The sequence below is a fragment of the Oryctolagus cuniculus genome, chromosome Y, assembly GCF_051225735.1.
Source record: "Oryctolagus cuniculus isolate XC-2025 breed Fujian yellow rabbit chromosome Y, ASM5122573v1, whole genome shotgun sequence".
Lineage (NCBI taxonomy): Eukaryota > Metazoa > Chordata > Mammalia > Lagomorpha > Leporidae > Oryctolagus > Oryctolagus cuniculus.
In genome coordinates, this window is record NC_142889.1 from 31,673,019 (window position 1) to 31,692,870 (window position 19,852).

Consider the following 19,852-nt stretch of genomic DNA (forward strand, 5'->3'; position numbering starts at 1 on the left):
TGTGATTATAATATAAATTTCATTTTAAATCCTGCAATGGTCACCCCAGTGTTCACTGAACTGGCAATATCAGTGCCTGTGTTGAAAAAAACACACTCAATGATAAATCTGTAAATTTCTTAAATACTATAAGTGGTATTCAAAGAGCAGAAAAGCCCACCATAATTCATGATTTAATTAAGTAGATAAAACTGAAAAAATATGAAACAACAATGAAAAAGGTACTACAGTGGTATTGGATTTATGCTTTTGGTAATGTAGCTTGCCAGTGTGTCCCTATAATGAAAAGTTTAAGTTTTGAGTAATTATAATTTAAAATTTTGAACATGTTAAGAAAACATCCCTCTGTTTGCTGTTTATGTTTTAGAAATTAGATATTGGATAACACACTTATTAAGTTTTATCATTTTCTATTTTTCATCATGTTATAATGTTACTGTGTAATTTTTAATAAGATTTCTTTATTTACTTGAAAGGCAGAGATGCAGAGAGAAGGCGAAGGAGGGAAGGAAGGGGAGGGAGAAAGGAAGAAAGGGAGAGGGAGGGGGAGATAGAGAGAGATGGAACATCCATCCATTAGCTCACTCCCCAAATGTCAGCAACAGCTGTGGCTACACTAGTCTGAAGCTAGGAGCCAGGAGCTTCTTCTAGGTCTCCCACATGGGTGTAGGGTCCCAAGTACTTGGGCTATCTTCTGCTGCTTTCCCAGGTGCATCAGCAGGGCGCTGGATCAGAAGTTGAGCAGCCAGGACTTGAACCCACACATATATGGGGTTCTGGCACTGCTTTCAGAGGCTCAAACTTCTATTCCACACTGCTGGCCCCACTGTGTCATTATATGGATTACTATATTTACTTTACCTCCACGCAACCATTAAACATCTTCACAATAATGTATCTATATGTACACAGGGGTTTGTGCACATGTGTGTCCATTCATGCACCAATATTTACATCAGTATTGAAAATAATACTGTGAGAAACATTAACACATTTCAGAAACTAAGTCTTTCTTGGAGACAGCTGCTTACAGGGCAAACCCCTGGGCCCTTTTAAGTACTACAGGCTGATCTGTATCTCTCTAAAATTTATATCATGAAATGCTGACAACCAATGTATCTCTCTAAAATTCATATCATGAAATGCTGACAACCAATGTGACACTATTTGGAGACAGGACTTTAAGCAAATAATTGACATCAAATGATATCATAAGCATGAAGCCCTGATCCAAACTAATCAATGTTCTGATAAGAAGGGCTGCACATATACAGAAGAAATACCATATAAGGGTGCAACAAGATGGTGGCTATGTGATAACCAAAGAGAGGTCTCAGGAGCAACCAAACCCATTATCTTCTTGCTCTCAAATATATAATCTCTAGAACTATGAGAAATATATTGCTGTGATTCAAGCCACATATTTGACAGTATTATGTTATGGCCACCCAAGCAAAGCAATGCACTTTTTATCTCTGCCTATATTTCCTACAGCCACCTATAGCCCCCACAATTATCAGACAAATACAGAAATTAAAAGCCATGGCTGAGGGCCAGCACTGTGGGACAGTGGGCTAAGGCTCCACCTGCAGCACCAGCATCTCATATTGACACTGATTTGTCACCTGGCTGCTCCACTTCCAATCCAGCTCTCTGTTTATGGCCTAGAAAAGCAGTGAAAGATGGCTCAAGCCCTGAGCTACTGCACCGATGAGGGAGACCTGGAGGAAGCTCCTGGCTCCTGGCTCCTGGTTTTGGATCAGACCACCTTCCAGCCCTTGGGGCCATTTAGGGAGTAAAGCAGTAGATGAAGACCTTTCTCTCTCTCTTTCCCTATCTGTCTATAACTGCCTCCCAAATAAATAAATAAAAATTTTTAAAAAAGAGATAATTGATATCACAGAAATATAATAGATCACTGGGACTATTAACAGCAACTAATACACCAACAGGTGTCAGCTCTACCTGGTATGCCACAGTGTCACCCTATTTTGCAGACATTTAAGGAGTGAACCAGCATATGGTAGATCACTCTGTATTTCTGCCTTTAATGAATTAAATAAATGAATAAAAATTTATAAAATATAAAATAAAATTACAAAAAGTATTTAAAAACAAGAATCAGCATGGGCATTTGGTGCAGCAGCTAAACACACACCAATTTTGATAACCATGTCCCATATCAGAGTGCCAGCTTTGAGTTCAGCAACCCCACTTGTGATCAATTTCCTGTGAATGCACCCCCTGGGAGGCAGTAGGTGATGGCTCAAGTTATTGGCTCCCTGCCATACATGTGGGAGACCAGGATGGACTTCCTGGCTCCTGTGTTCAATCTGGCTGAGTTGCAGCTGTTGTAGGTTTTTTTTTTTTTTTTGAGAGGGTGAAACAGCCAATGGGAGATCTCCCTCCCTCTAGCTTTCAAACAAACAAAAATCAATAAATAAGACTTAAAAAAAAAACAGAGAAAACAATTGCAACCATATTACATACTAACCCACTTTCATGGATAATCACTTTAAATGTGCATTATCTTGTTAGGGTCTAAAAAAAAAAAAACCACCACCCGAGGAACGACTCCAAGAGACTTTTTCTCTCATGCAACCAGCGAAGGGTTAAATTTATTGATCCAACATGTTGGGGCCCTCTGACAAGGACAGAGGAGCAGTGAGGAACTACAGCATAGGGTTTATAAAGGCAAAAACCACAAAATCGGGAGGAGGGAGAGAATACACGGTTGCTAAGCGGTTGCTAAAATCTTACAATCAGCAATTATGATTTTAAGACATAGACAAATCACATCTTCATTATTAGCCCAGGTAACCCAGGTGCAACCTTTCTACTTTTAAGCTTGAGCAATCATGCTAGGGGGTTTTTGTGCTCTGCCAAGGGTGGTGTAGTGCACTGCTATTGTCCAACTATTTGAGATCATAGTTTCAGACCAGAGTCTCACGGTGGGGGAGTGCTTTCCCAGAATGCAGTCTCAAGTGCTCCAAAATGGAGTCCCTACTGTCAAGGTGCTACTTTACTCTGTTTTATTTTCACAGCTGCACCAGGAAGGTTTAAACCTGTAAGCTTAAGCTTAACTTTTTACACCCGCACACATACAATTTTAACTCTTCATTCCCCACTCCTTGTTGTGAGGATCTCTAATCTTAGAGATTATTCGTTTTTGTCTCTGTTAATGTGACATATTGTTGTCTTACAACCATGAGTTTAACATTTTTAACTTGTTCCCGCACGAGGGTGATGAGTCTATTTAACACACAAGGTTCTATGGTTACAATTAGGAGTAGAACAATTAAGGGTCCTGTTAGGGCTGACAGTGGAGTAGTAAGCCACGGGGACCGGCCAAACCATGACTCAAACCATCCCTGTTGAGTTTCCCTTTCCCGTTGCCATTTTTTCAGTCATTTTTTGAGTTTGGCCATGGAGTTTCTAACCACTCCAGTTTAGTCGGCATAAAAACAACATTTTTTTTTTTTTTAGGGCCGTGTATAACCCACCCCCATGAAAATGAGATTTAACCCCTGCCTGTTCTGTAATACTGAAATGCAGATACTGGGCTACATCTGGGAGATTGTGGAAGATTTGTCAGGCAGAAGGGGCGGGGATCTCTACCTGGCAGGTTATCAGGTAGAAGGGGGCAGGGCAGGATGCAAAGGCCAGGCTGCCCATGAAACATTGTCAGGATGACTGAGATGTAGATGCATATGCTGGACACATTAGGCCTTTATGTCACACACACATAAGCTCATAACTGACTTTCTGCCTAATATTTTTCCCTCAAGAGGTAATACCCAAAATTTTTCTTTGGGATTATGGATGGAGTTCCGTCTTCTGTAACTTCTTTGAAGCTGGCATGTGGGCGTTGAGGGGGATTTGGGTATTTCCTCTTGCTACCTGTCTTATGGTGTGCAACAGTGGCCTTGGAAAGACTGTGTTGCTCGGTCCAGAGGGCTGCTCAAGTCGTCCAGAGGAATGGGCTGGAAGTCTTGCCTGATGACCATTTGGAGTTCAACAGCTTTTAGTCTGTTAGAGACAAAATGAACAAGGGCATTAAAAACACATGGTGCAAAGAGAAGCATCAAGATTGCAGAATTTAGTGGGCCAAGGAGAGGAAATAGCCAGGATTTTCATGATCAGATGTCAGGCCAGAAATCCCAGCCCTGCTTGGCCTGGTCCTGGAGCTGTTTGGCTTTTTCCAGGAAAAGTACAAATTTGGGTTTGTGCCTGTCCAGTTTGATTGACCCAGAGACAATTTTTTTTTTATATTTAGTAGCCAGTTTTGCTAGGAAGTTAAGCCAATGTAAAAGACTAGAGTCTCAGGCTGGGAAAAGGACAGACTAATGAATTATTTACATTTAACCATTTATATTATGGATTATTGTGCACCCCCCCTCAAGAGATAGGCCCTTTAAGTCCTCAGTGAGGACCTGTCCAAATTGGTGTAGGGCTATTTGAGTTAGCTGTTACTGAAATCCCTGTTTTTAGGAACTGGCAGGGAGGGCTTTCTAAGCTTAATGTTATTGGATAGACTTTTAAGGCCTGGCTGGGTGTGTGAGGCCCAGACCTATCCATGGGGTGCTGGAAGAGAATTGAAAGAGATGCAAATCTCCTTTAAGAGAGGCACCCTGTTGACTTGCATTACATGGCTGGACTAGGAGGAAAGCTAAATAGGAGGCAGATAGAAATAGGCAACTTGTGTTTCACTGACCCTAGGCCATCCCCTCAATAGCAGTGGCTGGAGCTGGAAGCTGGGCAGAGGCTGGGCAGAGCCAAAGGCTTTTTAGCTCAGGGCCACAGGGTCTGTAGTTCTGAACAAGGAGTCCTTCGACACCCAGGGCAGTTTCGTGTCCAGTGGCCGTGCTCTTGGCAGGGCTGACAGAAGGCATTTGCTGTCACGACAGCTGCTTGCCCAGTGCCCTGGCTCCTTATATCAGCAACAGGTGCCATTTGGGGTGCACTGGCCTTGCTGGGTCTCCTTGATGGCAATCACCGTGTAAAGCAGCCATTGATTGGTCTGTTGCCTATCCTCTGCTGCTAGCTTGCTCCTCGTTTTTCTGGTTTTTAATAAAGTAGACCAAGGAGGCAGCCTCTATGATGTCAGTCAAGCGGGTGCTCAACCCAATCCTGATTTTTGGAGATTTTTTTAATATCAGGGTGAGCTAGAAAAACTATGGTCATGGGCAAATTCTGACACTTAGTATTTTCCTGTGAGTTAAGACTGTGTCCATGAGGAGAACTATGGCCTTTTAGGTAAGATCAACTGTGGTGACCTGCTTGCATACTTTGAGGTCATCAGTGTAACTTTTTACACTGAAAAATTGATCTAGTTGTCATATTATTTTATAGTTTAACCTTTTTTTTTATGTTGTTTGGGACCCTATACTGTGGCCAGGCATTATTACAGAAAAGGTCAGTCATCCCTTACATAAGGTCTGGGGATCAAACCGTACATTACAGTGGAGAGTCCTGTAGAACAGAAGTAACTTCCCTTCTGGAAGAGAAAAGAGGAGAAGTGAGGCAGCGAGTTGGGTCTCTAGCCTGACTTTTTGGGCTTTTAGATTTAACTGGCAGTTTAACCAGTGTTTACTGTGTAGCCTGACTTAGAGGAGAAATTGTGGCAGAGGTCTCTGCCATTCTTTGGCTTCCAGGTATTTACCGTATAGCCTGTGGACACTAGAGCTTTCTTGGGTTTTTGGAACCCAGTTTTCTAGCATCTGTTGCATAAACATAACTTAACAGAGACAGTAGAGTACACAATGGATTAACATGAATTTTATGTCTCTTGTTGTCGAATAAACCAGAAATAAAAAAAAAAACCTTGTATATAAGAGTTTACATAATTTAGGATTATTTAACAGAGTTAAAAAAAGAGCTTACAGGACCTAACTCTAGAAATGGCAGAGTAACCGAATAAGCAGAAACTGTTAAAATAGACGTTACAGTTTTTGCAAAAACAGATTCCAAGATTTATGATTTAGACCATTTTTAGATATTTACTAACATTAGTACATATTTAAAAAAAACATTGTTATAACAGAAGATCAGACTTTAACTTTAGGTTAGTGTAATTTTGGCATTAGCACTTAACTCTGTAAACAATATTTTAAAATTGTAAACATTTTAAAACTTTTTATGACTTGTTAACACCTTTTGAAACTTTATACCCGTAGTTACTTTTACATAGCCTAGAATTGTCATGTATGGACAACCTATGAGAATACATGTTAACAAACTAAAACAGTTTTTTTTTATCAAATTTGAGATGTTAAAAGTATATATAATATATTTTTTCAAGTTCTTAGCACTGATGCCAAGATGACTTAAGACACTGAGTTATTAATGAATACCACACCATTATCTGAAATAAAAGTTAAAATTACATTTTCATGTTTTTAAGTAGCATGAGGATAACACCTCCTGGACAGCAAACACTAGTGCATGTTTACAACTTTGAAAAGATCTTCCTCATTAAGAGAAACAAGTTTAAAGCATATCAAAGACATGTAAAACTGAGCAAGCAAGCCACTGAGCAAAGGGTGTTTGCATTACCTCAATTTTCTGAAGCAATCTGCATTGGCTTACTTTAGTTAACAACATAAAGGCTTGTATACACAGAATTTACTCTTATTTTTATAAGACCACTTTAGCTGGAAAGCAAAAACATAAATACAGCATAGGTCTGACACCATTTATAACATTTTAATATATTTTATATAATCTGAATTGACCCAAGCAGCTGTTACTTTAACAAATTTAGAGTCTCATTTTTTGAGAGTTCCAGGGATCCAGCTGGAAGCCCAAAGTTGGAAGACTCGGTTTAGAATTTAAGCTGTCAGAGAGTCAAACCATTTAGCCAAAATTAGTACATTTCTGATCAGTTGGGTAATCACTCAGACATTAAAAACAGATAAACAATGTAAACAACTTTGCATTGTAGTTTTCCCAATTAAGACTCTAATGGCAATAGAAAAACGCGAAACCTTCAAGACAGGTGAATGCTCTCAGATGAATAACCCATTGTTTAGGTTTTTATTAGGTACAAAGAGAAAAACTAATCAGTTTGGAAAGGGTTAATGGCTTAAGGTTCTGGCTCCCTTAGGTAAGGCCAGCAGTGGTATTGAATTGGAAATTCCTCCAGGAGAGGAGAGAAAAAGCAGCCCTGGCATGGGGGCTCTGCCTAGAGATATTTGGCTATGCCTGCCTGGGTGCCGCAGGCCACATGGACTAGAATAGAGTGCAGAGAAAGGCTGTGTTCCCCCATTTACAGGGAAGACTGCACACACCAGGGCCTGGCAGGACTAACCGTGGGGTTGGGTAGGTGTGCCGTTTTACTAAGAGTGTTGGGAACCTCCTATAATTTAACCAAAGCCAGATCAATTAGGACTACTGGAGACACTCAGTCAATTACAACAGATAGTTAACTTTAGCTCTTTTCCAGATTTAGTCCTCAGGCAATCAAAGCTTAGCAACAGTAATAGTTCACAAAAAAACTTTAAGACGCACCAGAGCTACCATAAGCTGCAAAGATGGAAAACTTTCTACCAGGTTGGAAAGGATTAACAGGTAACAGGTAACAGCTTTTCCCTAGGTGGAGAGACTTGTGGAATTTCCCTCTCCCTTTCTCCTGGCCAGTGGTATAGGAATGGAGATGAGGAGAGCAAAAGAGTGGGGGAGGGAGCCCCCCAGGAGGAGGAGGAAGGCAGAAAGCAATGAAGCTCCTCATGTCTGGGGGCTGAGTGGGGTTTAAAATCTCCTATCACTCAAGGTTACCCACTACCTAGTTGTCTGAGTTTACCTGGAGGGCCAATATTAGCCTCAACCGAAGCTAAGCCCTGCTCGCATAGCAGTAGGCAGCATGACCAGGTGTCCCTCCAAGAGAGAGACCTGGTCCTCGGGTCACAGTCTGGCAGCCGGGAAGCCAAAGCGAGCTCAGGGGGTCTCCAGGCTCTCAGCCACTGCCCTTCCTAATTTCCCTCCCATTCCTTACAATCCCTCTGGAGTTTTGGCCTTAGCTAAACCGTGGCCGGGGGGACTCCACGTTCTCAGAGAGCTGTGGGGTGCCGGACACTCAATGGTCACTTCCACAGATCCGGTCCTGCTTGAGGGAAGGAGTACTGACCTTCGATGTCTTCTTAAAATCCCCGTCTGGGTGCCCATGACGGCCAGGCTGGAGAACGGCCTCTTTCACTCAGCTAATGAGTGGTAAATGGAATGAGCCTTCCGGGGGCCAATCCACTCCGAGAGCAGGTCATTTAGAGACACAGGAAGACTGCCACTTTACCTTTTTGACTGACAAAGAAAGGTTATGTACCTAGTGGCTTACCTCCGACCAATGATTCAAAGTTAGAGACAAAGGTGTAGACACGGTCTGGCCCATGTTAGCAAACAACACAATGTACACAAACAAACAGCGTAGAGAAGCAGCACACAAGGACCACACAAAGTGTCTACCAAACAGGAGCCATCACAGTGTCCCATACAAATATAGAAGACTAATGAGCTCGATCAAATACCAAAGTTTCGGCAGTACAAACAAAATGTGAGTCTCTGCAGTCTATTTCCCTACTGCAGGCAACCCACCAAACAGGAAACACTGGGCGTGCCCAGTTTTCCCTTTCTCCTGGGGTGTCCCCCAGGATGTGGTCTGTGGCTCTGGAGCACGTCTGCCCGCCACAGTCAGGTGGAGCTCTCGCTCGAGCCCGACAACCACGCTGCCGATTACAAACAAATAACAAACCTTACCAAACAACAAATCAAAGTGTACATGTTTAATCAAAACAATAGGCGCCGTACTCACCCCAAGAGATATCCACTGGAGGCGTCCACAGGCAGCAGTCAGGTCTCAGTGGGACCTCCAAATGTTAGGGTCTAAAAAAAAAAAAACCCACTGCCCGAGGAACGACTCCAAGAGACTTTTTCTCTCATGCAACCAGCGAAGGGTTAAATTTATTGATCCAACATGTTGGGGCCCTCTGACAAGGACAGAGGAGCAGTGAGGAACTACAGCATAGGGTTTATAAAGGCAAAAACCACAAAATCAGGAGGAAGGAGAGAATACATGGTTGCTAAGCGGTTGCTAAAATCTTGCAATCAGCAATTATGATTTTAAGACATAGACAAATCACATCTTCATTATTAGCCCAGGTAACCCAGGTGCAACCTTTCTACTTTTAAGCTTGAGCAATCATGCTAGGGGGTTTTTGTGCTCTGCCAAGGGTGGTGTAGTGCACTGCTATTGTCCAACTATTTGAGATCATAGTTTCAGACCAGAGTCTCACGGTGGGGGAGTGCTTTCTCAGAATGCAGTCTCAAGTGCTCCAAAATGGAGTCCCTACTGTCAAGGTGCTACTTTACTCTGTCTTATTTTCACAGCTGCACCAGGAAGGTTTAAACCTGTAAGCTTAAGCTTAACTTTTTATACCCGCACACATACAATTTTAATTCTTCAATCTAAATACACTAAAGATAGAGATTGACATGGAAAAATAAAACCAAGGCCAAACTTCGTGCTGTCTATAGGAAATCATTTAAATATACAGACACATGAAGGGGATTTGAAGTCATCTTGGCCAATCACATTTGGTTTGCATAGTCGGAATACATTCAAGAGGTCTGTTGTGCAACATGGTGAGAATAGTTAATAAAAATGTGTCCTACATGGCCGGCGCCGCGGCTCACTAGGCTAATCCTCCGCCTAGCGGCGCCGGCACACCGGGTTCTAGTCCCGGTTGGGGTGCCGGATTCTGTCCCGGTTGCCCCTCTTCCAGGCCAGCTCTCTGCTGTGGCCAGGGAGTGCAGTGGAGGATGGCCCAGGTGCTTGGGCCCTGCACCCCATGGGAGACCAGGAAAAGCACCTGGCTCCTGGCTCCTGCCATCGGATCAGCGCGGTGCGCCGGCCGCAGCGCGCCGGCCGCGGCGGCCATTGGAGGGTGAACCAACGGCAAAAGGAAGACCTTTCTCTCTGTCTCTCTCTCTCACTGTCCACTCTGCCTGTCAAAAAAAAAAAAAAAAAAAAAAAAAAAAAAAAAAAAAAAAAAAAAAAAAAAAAATGTGTCCTACTATAGGAAAATAAACAAGAGTTTAGACTTTTAAGTAATCTTATCATGAAAAATAGGTATATAATGTAGTGGATATGTTAATTGCCTTGCTTTGTTCATTTAAATTACATAAATATTTCCAAATTCCATTCTTATCAACTTAAGACAAATACATACACAACTGCTTAAAAATAAAAATATGCAGAAAATAGTCCATTATAATACAAATCCAATGAAATGTAGAAAAACAGCATTCATTTCAGACTAATCAGAATTTAGGTCAGACTACTAGAAGGGTTACACAGTGAGACAACTGGCAGTTCTCCAAGAAGACATTACAAGGCTTCCTACCAGTACCCCTAAATAGAGCATTAAGATACCTAAGAGAAAACATATAACTCCAAGCAAAACTACAAATTCACCATTTGTAATCAGTACAAATAGATCAACAGTATAAGTACCCAACCAGGGGTCATTAGTAACTAAGAATATGGTTCCAAACAGAAATGTCAGTTAACACTAGGTGAGTAAATAAATAAGGTAAATCTAAGTGTTGGGAAATCAAAAACTAAGTAAGTGCATATGCATGAGAAGTTAGATACTTAATCCTCGTACTCCACTAAGACTTCCTATAGAAGTATAATTTATTCACAATCTATAGCCTAACAACATTTTCATGTTATTTTAAAAAATTACTGTGGAGTAACACATGAAAAAAAATTAAGTAAAATATTATCACAAATAGCACAAAATAAACCAAGAAAAACTCACTGTTGAGAGTAATAGATTTTATGCCATGAAAAACATTAAGAAGAACCTGGACTCATTTACCAGTGGGGGCTGTTAGGAAACTGGCAGTTTTAGCCAGGTGGCTGCATGGCCCAGCTACCTGAGCCAGGCTCCACCCCCATCCTAATGGGATTCGCTGCTCTGGATTCCCTGCCCGCCCTCAGGCAGTTTCAAAAGGGCCTGTTCCTGAACATGTGCTCTCTTGGTCCTTCTCTCCTGTGCTCTCTTGACCTCTCTTGGCTTCTCGCCTCTCGTCTCTCTTCTCCCTCCTCTCCACCTCTCTCTCTTTCTCTCTCTTTTTCCTTCACTGCCCCTTCACTCTAGTCTGTTGGGTGTTCCCAAATAAACCCTTTCCCTTACTCTGGTGTTCGGTGTGTTTTGTGATGGCTAACATTAATATATAACAGGGGCAGAGGTAGGAGAGATCAAGAAGACCCCTGGGGCTGACAATGCAGCACAGCAAATAAAGCTGCCGCCTGCATTGCCAGCATCCCATATAGGTGTCGGCTCTAGTCCCAGCCGCTCCACTTCCCATCCTGCTCTCTGCTATGTCCTGGGAAAGTGGGAGATGCTCAAGTTCTTGGGTCCCTGCACCCCCATGGGAGACCAGGAAGAACCTCCTAGACCCTGGCTTCAGATCAGCACAGCTCTGGCCATTGTGGCCATCTGGGTAGTGAACCAGAAGATGGAAGACCTCTCTCTCTCTCTCTCTCTCTCTCTGCCTCTGCCTCTCTGTAACTCTGCTTTTCAAATAAATAAATAAATCTTTTTTTCTTTTCTTTTTTTTTTTTTCTGACAGACAGAGTGGACAGTGAGAGAAAGAGAGAGAGAAAGGTCTTCCTTTGCCGTTGGTTCACCCTCCAATGGCCACTGCCGCCGGTGCACCACGTTGATCCAAAGCCAGGAGCCAGGGGCTTTTCCTGGTCTCCCATGGGGTGCAGGGCCCAAGCACTTGGGCCATCCTCCACTGCACTCCCGGGCCACAGCAGAGAGCTGGCCTGGAAGAGGGGCAACCAGGACAGAATCCGGTGCCCCAACTGGGACTAGAACCTGGTGTGCTGGCGCCACAAGGTGGAGGATTAGCCTAGTGAGCCATGATTTGCTTTTATGGGAACCTGGTAACCCACTTGATTGTGTTGATCCTATACCCAATAATTTTGTCTAATTCACCTATCAGTTCATATTTGGTTTTGGCTAGTGTTTGATTTTCTCTACATATCCTAGTATCATTAACATACATTAAGAGTTGTATTTCTTAAAAGCTGACCCTATACTCACATTTCTTTTTGTTTGTTTAATTTTCCTAATTATGCATCCAGGACAGTGTTGAAGAAAGAGAGGAGAAAACTTTGTCCAAGATTATTTCCAGGGAAAGATCATTTAGTGCTCTGTGTTAATTATGCTGTTTATTATTACTTCTCTGTAACTTGTCTTAATTACAATTGGGGAATTGCTATTATTTTTTCTATTCTTTTTATGGTTATAAGCTGTTTCATGAAAAGCTTTTCAACATTTAATCTCAATGATCATGTGATTTACTTATGTTTTTTCTTATACATAAATTATTTACTTGGTTTATTTTGCAATGTTAATCATCTTTGCATGATCTAATGTATCCTGCTTGTTATTGATCTCTTCTGTTTTCATATTTTGCTTAAAATACCTGTGTCTCTTATTAAAGATGTATGTTAAGTTCCTTTAACCTAATCCATGTCACTAATGTAAAGCAATGAATTCAAAAGAAATTCAAATATATTCTCTGTCTATTGCCACTTTGGATGAATCTGGGAAAATGAGGAACAACCTTCCTTGAATGTCTAGAATTTTCTAAGTCTGAGTCTGAAATTTTGCTTGTGAAATTTTTAAATTCCTTGATTTGATTTTTCAAATACTGATTAGTCTTTTTTAACTTATATGGAAGTTCTCTGTGTTACACAATATCTCTTTCATGGTATATTGATTTACAAAATATGGTGACTTTTCATATCTCTAAAAAATTTTTACTCCTAACTATTTCTCACAATCCTTACTATCTTGTTAATGTTTATAAATGGAGGGGGTAGCTGAGGGGCTTTGTGGCATAATGAATAAAGCTGCACCAGGGATGCCAGCATCCCATAAAGGCACCAATTTAAGTCCCGCATGCTTCATTTCTGATGTAGCACCCCACTAAGTGGCCTGGTAAAGTATCTGAATATGGTCCAAGTGTTTGAACCCCTGCAACCCACACAGGAGACCCAGATGAAGCTCCTGGCTCCTCACTCCTGGCTTCTGCCTCCTCAGCCACTGTAGCCATTTGGAGAGTGAACCAGGAGATGTAAGATTCTCTCTCTCTCTCTCTCTCTCTCTCTCTCTCTCTCTCTCTCTCTCTCCCTCTGTGTGTGTGTGTGTGTGTGTTCATGTGGTTGTGAATAACTATTTTTTGACAGGCAGTTAGTGAGAGAGAGAGACAGAAAGAAAGGTCTTCCTTTTTCTTTTGGTTCAACTCCCAAATGGCCGCTACAGCCAGCGTGCTGCGCTGATCCAAAGCCAGGAGCCAGGTGCTTCCTCCTGGTCTCCCATGTGGGTACAGGGCCCAAGCACTTGGGCCATCCTTCACTGCCTTCCCAAGCCAAAGCAGAGAGCTGGACTGGAAGAGGAGCAACTGGAACAGAATCTAGCACCCTAACCGGGACTAGAACCCAGGGTGGCAGCGCCGCAGGCAGAGGATTAGCCAAGTGAGCTGTGGCACTGGCTCATAACTTTTTTTTTTTTACTCTGCTGCCTCTCTTGTAATTCTTTCAAATAAATAAATCTTTAAGAAGAAAATTTTTGAAGATGATGCTATTTGTATTCCTGAAGCTGGTTATTTGTATGGTATTTCTCTTTTCTTTCCTTAATGACTTATACTAGTTTTTATTAATTTTAATATATTTTAGAAACCCTTTTTCCTTATTTCTATTGTGCATTTTTCTACAGGTATTGCATTGATGCCTGCCTGCTTTTACTTGCCTCTATTTTGTGGTTTATTCTATAGTTAATTTTATTTCTTAAGAAAGAAACTACAGGGACCTGGCATTGTGGCATAGTGGGTAAAGCTGCCACCTGCAACCCCAGCATTCCATATTGGTGCCAGTTTGAGTCCAGGCTGCTGTATTTGCAGTCCAGCTTCCTGTTAATGGTCTGGAAAAGACAGCAAGAGATTGCCAAAATGCTTGCCCCCTACACTTATGTGGGGAATCCAGAAGAAGCACCTTGCTCCTGGCTTCAGACTGGCCCAGCTCTGGCCATTAAAACCATTTGGGGAGTGAACCAGTGGATCGATGGAAGATTCTCTCTCTCTCTCTCTCTCTCTCTCTCTCTCTCAGATAAATAAACAAATCAGTTTTAAAAAGGGAAGCCATAATGACTGGTTCTCAATCACTTGAGGCTCTAAATTTTCTCTAAGCAGGTCTCCACCTACTGTGACAATTTATATTGCATCTCCTGAATTTTTTTGCTGTGTTTCCAAATCCTGTAATAATATGCCCTGTCTGCCTCCTAATATTTCCAGTTCCATGTGTCTGCTCACCTTGCATATTTAATCCTGTTCCTAAAGCCCATATGTTATTTGCAATTTCAACATCTCCTTTATCTGGGACCCTTGTTCATTTTGATAGTTTTGTCATTTAAAAAGTGTCATCCAAGCCACCTCTCTAAATCTTCTACTCCTTGTGTCTGCAGCTTGTACCAGCTGTGAGAGTGCTCATCCCTTTTATGTACAGCACATCTCTCTGCAAGTCTCCTGCTGGGCCTGCACACCATGCCAGTCCTCATGGGTCCCCAGCCACTCTGTATGTAGCCCTAATTTTCCCTAATGCTGACCTCCCTTTTCCATACAACCTGTCAGGACTTGTGTGTCTCCAGTCTTTCTCTGTATAGAATGACCTTTCTCCTGCCCTGCAGTGACTTCGTCCCTTTACTCCCAGTTCATGGAAGCCTTTGGGTACCACTCTGACCTTTGCTTACAACTACAGCTTCCTTCAGTTGTCTGCATGCTACTTACCTGAAGCCAATGTCTTCCTTTTGTCTTTGGAACCCCTGTGACTCCAGCCCATGCCTTTTTTCTTGTGTCCCCATGTCCAGTGTCCATGCCCCATATTTCCTAATCCCATGTGCCTTCAAGAGCCTCCACCTACTGGGACAGCTTGGCTCTCTGTTTATCTACTAAAGAACATTGTGATTTCATTCAGGTTTTAGGCAGTATGAGTAAAGCAGCTGTATGTTTTTATCCTAGATTGTTTAAGCTTTCAAGTTAGCTGGGTAAATATATCAGGACATCTTTCCTGCACTGTATGATGATGCTATCATAGGCTTTGTAATAACTTATCCAGATATCTTGTGAAGGATTTAGCCATTTTGACCAGTAATGAATAATATTTTTGAATACTCTACATCCTAGTAAACAATTGGCACCATCATGATTGTTTATTAAGACCGTTTTATAATTATGTAGTGTTTCTACCTCATTGGCATTTAATTTGCATTAATTTTATGGAATATTCATTCTTTTATCTCACAATCCCCTAAAGTTCAATATATTGTATGTTTTTATTTCTAATCTGTATATATCCTATGTAAATATAACTCAATTTATCTAGGTTAAGTTGGAGGATTTATCACCTTATTAAATGTCACAAGCTTCATGAAATTGGCAGGTAATTCTGGTGGATATATATTTTCCAAGTATTACCTCCCATTGTGGTGCTTATCTTCTGCTATTTAAATATATGTTAGAGAACATCTTTAGTTAACACAGCTCACATTATATATTTTTATGGATCATGCATTCAATGCTGTATGTAAAACCTCTCATATAAATAAATTTATGTCATGTTTAAAAGATAGAATAAGGCCAGCGCCACAGCTCAATAGGCTAATCCTCCACCTGCGGTGCTGGCACACCAGGTTCTAGTTCTGGTCTGGGCGCTGGATTCTGTCCTAGTTGCCCCTCTTCCAGGCCAGCTCTCTGCTGTGGCCCAGGAGTGCAGTGGAGGATGGCCCAAGTGCTTGGGCCCTGCACCCCATGGGAGACCAGGAAAAGCACCTGGCTCCGGCCTTCGGATCAGCACAGTGCGCTGGCCGCAGCACGCCGGCCGCAGCAGCCATTGGAGGGTGAACCAACAGCAAAGGAAGACCTTTATCTCTGTCTCTCTCTCACTGTCCACTCTGCCTGTCAAAAAAAAAAAAAAGGTAGGATAAAACAGTGTAGCTACATTATGATTATACCTGTGTAAAAACACTTGGATAGGAAAAGGTGTCCAAACTGTAATAACAGATTTTATCAAGCTAGAAGACTCATGGGTGATATTTTTTCCTTTATTCTAAATAAAATGTTGTTCATTTTGGAGAAAGGGAATTCTGAAAAGCATTAACATGAACAATAACCCTGTGATTCCATCATCCACGAAAATCACTGCCAATTCTGAAGTAGGTTCTGCTTTGTTTCTGGATTTCCCCATATAGCCTATTCTTCAATTGATTGTATGGTGTTGATGCACCATACTCTGCATATTTTATATTATAGCTTGCTGGCAATTTTTCATTGGAAAAGAAATGACAGAGTCATGTCCTTACTCAAATTTGAAAACCCCTCCAGGGACTGGCTTTGTGGCCTATGAAGGAAAGCCATAGCCTGCAATGCTCATATCCCATATGGACTCCAGTTCTCCAGGCTGCTCCTCTTCCAATCCAGCATTCCACTAATGGCCTGGGGGACGCACATTAAATCTGTGTGGGTGCAAACTGTTGAAATCTTTACTTATCATATACTAAGTTGATCTTCTGTATATAAAGATAATTGAAAATGAATCTTGATGAAGAATGGGATGAGAAAGGGAGTGCAAGATGGGATGGTTGTGGTGGGAGGGAGGTTATGGGGGGGAACAGCTGCTATAATCCAAAAGTTGTACTTTGGAAATTTATATTTATTAAATAAAAGTTAAAAAAAATAAAAATACAAAAAAAGTCCTATGTGTTTAGCCCTGCCACCCACATGGGAAACCTGGAAGAAACTCCTGGCTCCTAACTTCATCCAGAGAGTTGGCATAGAGGTGGATAGAAGTCAGGAGAAGACTGAAGCAAAAGGGAGCATTGTGGCCCTCCCTCCACCCCAGGTCATCTGGGGGAATCTTAAAGCTGTGAACTCTATCAGCAGGATTCCTGACCTCAGTGCTCCCCTCCAGGGCAAATGAAATTTGTCTCAGGCCTTAGTCTTACACAAGGGTGGGCTCCCAGAACAGGAGGCACAGCTAGGCATAGAGGGGCACCCTCCCCTACTTAACTCTCCTAATCTGAGCTCTGGGTTGAGGCAGTGCAGGGTGATGCTGAAGCCAAGGATTATGTGCTAACTGCAGAAGAGGGAACCTGAGGGGCCCAGTGGCAGTCAGAGGCCTTCCTAGTCCAGAGCTGACCAGAGCTGACCACAGAAAGGAATGGGGATGGAAGACTGAGACTTTCAAGGCATATGTTCAGAAAGGCATGGGTTGGCCCTGAAATGTTGTAGATGGCAAGGAGGAAAGAGAGAATCTGACAGCTAGGAGGAGGAAAGCAGCAGGCTGATGAGATCTTTCCCAGCAGTGCAGGCGCAGGCTTGTGAGTGTGGAGGGTGAGTAGTGACAGTGTCCTGAGTGTGCCTGGGGCATAAAGGAGACAAGAGATGGGCAGCGGGCTGGTGGAGCAAAGGTGGGTGCATGAGTCAGGAAAGAGGGAATGGACGATGGGAGAACAACAGGGTGATGCATCTTTGGCCCTCATGTCACCTATTGCTACTGTCTGGATGCCCACAATTTTCTCCTTTCCTTAAAGAGAGACCAGATTCAGTGGCACCAGTTGCCTGGAGTCTACTACATCTTGGGGGGCAGGTGATGGATGTGGGTGGGTGGGTCCTGTGGGTACAAGCTCTCCTTGCTGGGGAACCAGCAGAACCCTGGAGCCAGGCTGCAGCCACCTGGGGTCCACAGGAACCCCCGATTTCTGAGCGACCTGGCCACCTCGACTCCAAGCTGCACAGCCAGCTAGGTGTGGCCCTCTACAGTGCCCAGTGGTTCCGGCCTCGCACTGCCCCCAAGGCACAATGCTGCCAGCTGGAGTTGAGGACCATAAGGATAGGGGAGCTTGGGAATAATATCACCAGAGGGATCCTAGGCCCTGTGCTGCCAGCGCAGGTAAATCTACTGGCAGCACCAGTATTCCATATTCCCTACTAATTCCATAACTGCGTTCTCTGCTAATGAGCCTGGGAAAGCAGTGGAAGATGGCCCAAGTGCTTGGGCCTCTGCACCCCCATTGAAGACCATCAAGATATTTTGGAGCTCCTGGCTTCAGCCTGGCCCAGCCAGTAGATGGAAGGTCTCTGTTTCTGCTTCTCCTTCTCTTTGTAACTATGCCTTTCAAATAAATACATAAATCTTTTTTTAAAAAGTTAAAATTATCAATTTATTTTTCAAAGATGAGTGATCTTAAAACTCTTAAAACTCTATATCTGGTCTATAGTTCTTGATCAAAGCATCCTGGTTAAATGAGTGACAATGTTTTCAATGATGTGGAGTCTTATTTTGATGGAATGTTTTAAACTTCAGATGATTGTGTTTTTTTTTTTTTTCATATCCAAAATTCTAATTCTGGCCATTTCTCTCATTTCAGGGGTAAACCAGTGGATAGAAGTTATCTCCCTCTCTGTGTGTCTCTCCTCTCTGTGTAACTCTGCCTTTCAAATAAATAAATCTTTTAAAAAAATGGAAGGTTCTGCCATATAGGGAAGGACCCTGTGTGAGAGATTTAGAAATATTCAGGATGGGATTATTCAGTAAGGACTAGTTGATTCTATCACTGGGATTATTTGATTGCATAACCCAGAAGTATTGCCAGGCCTGTTCTTCCTCAATTGGGAGATCAAACAGGAATGGCTTGTTATCTCCCCTTATTTGTTGGAAATGAGCAGAAATGCCTGTCTTATTGCCATTATTTTTTCCCTTTATTCTGTGATAGGTGAAACCCATGGCTTTCTGATAATACTGTATGGTATAAAAACTGTTTATGTTTTGATCCCCAGACCTTAAAGAAGGAATGAGCCATCATTTTCTGTAGTATTCCTTGGCTGCAGTAAATTTGAGGGAAAAAAACACAGCTAGATAATTGGAACATAAATTGTAATACCATTTTATAGCTAGAACTATTGTGTCATATGTGTGGTAAATAGATATCCCTTATGTAGAGGCCTTTATGGCAGTGTAACCAACTACTACTGAGAACCCACTGTAAGGCAACGCCTGCCAATCTATTGCTGGTCCCTTCTGGAGCATCGTTCCAGCAAAGGGGCCTTCCACTAGCTGTGGTAACCCCTTACTGCCCATAGTCTTCTTTTTAAGATTGATTTATTTATTTGGAAGGCAGAGTTAGAGAGAGAGAGAGAGGCCTTCCATTTGCTTGTTCAGTCCCCAGATGGCCACAACAGCCAAATTTGAGCTAATCTCAAGCCAGGAGACTAGAGCTTTTTCTGGGTCTCCCATGTGGGTGCAAGGGCCCAAGTACTTGGACCATCTTTATTGCTTTCCCAGGCAATTAGCAGACATCTAGTTTATAGGGGAGAAGCTGGGACTTGAAATGGTGCCCATATGGAATGCTGATGCTGCAGAGAAAGACAAACCTACTATGCCATGGTGCCAGCCCCTCATAGAATCTTTGGAAAGGGAGAATCCAACCTCCAGAGAGGACCATCAGTTGACAGAGGCCGGCATACCCTTGGGTGCCACTGGGCAAGGAAGGTGGGTATGCTCATGGAGATAAGATGAAGAGGATGGAGCAACTGGGGATGATATGGCACATTGCAGGAAGCTTGGATTGTGCATAAAGACATAGCCCAGACCTCATACATCTTGTCCAGATTGAGAGTCTGGTCTGTGATGTGATGCAGATCTTGGTGCTGAGACAGCCCAGGTGGTGCAGAGAACATCAATGAAAGTGGCTAGGAGCTCAATTTTTTGTTGTTTGCTGTTATTTGT

At 42.5% G+C, this 19,852-nt stretch overlaps 1 long non-coding RNA gene across 1 annotated transcript; it reads right to left on the minus strand.

Annotated features, from left to right (window-relative positions):
- Positions 1-3,803: 3,803 nt before the first annotated feature.
- LOC149119483 (uncharacterized) lies at positions 3,804-8,282 on the minus strand. Its single transcript, XR_016228595.1, has 2 exons — positions 8,126-8,282; positions 3,804-4,029 (listed from the first exon to the last, which is right to left on the minus strand). It is a non-coding gene; the product is annotated as an uncharacterized LOC149119483 (long non-coding RNA).
- Positions 8,283-19,852: the final 11,570 nt, after the last annotated feature.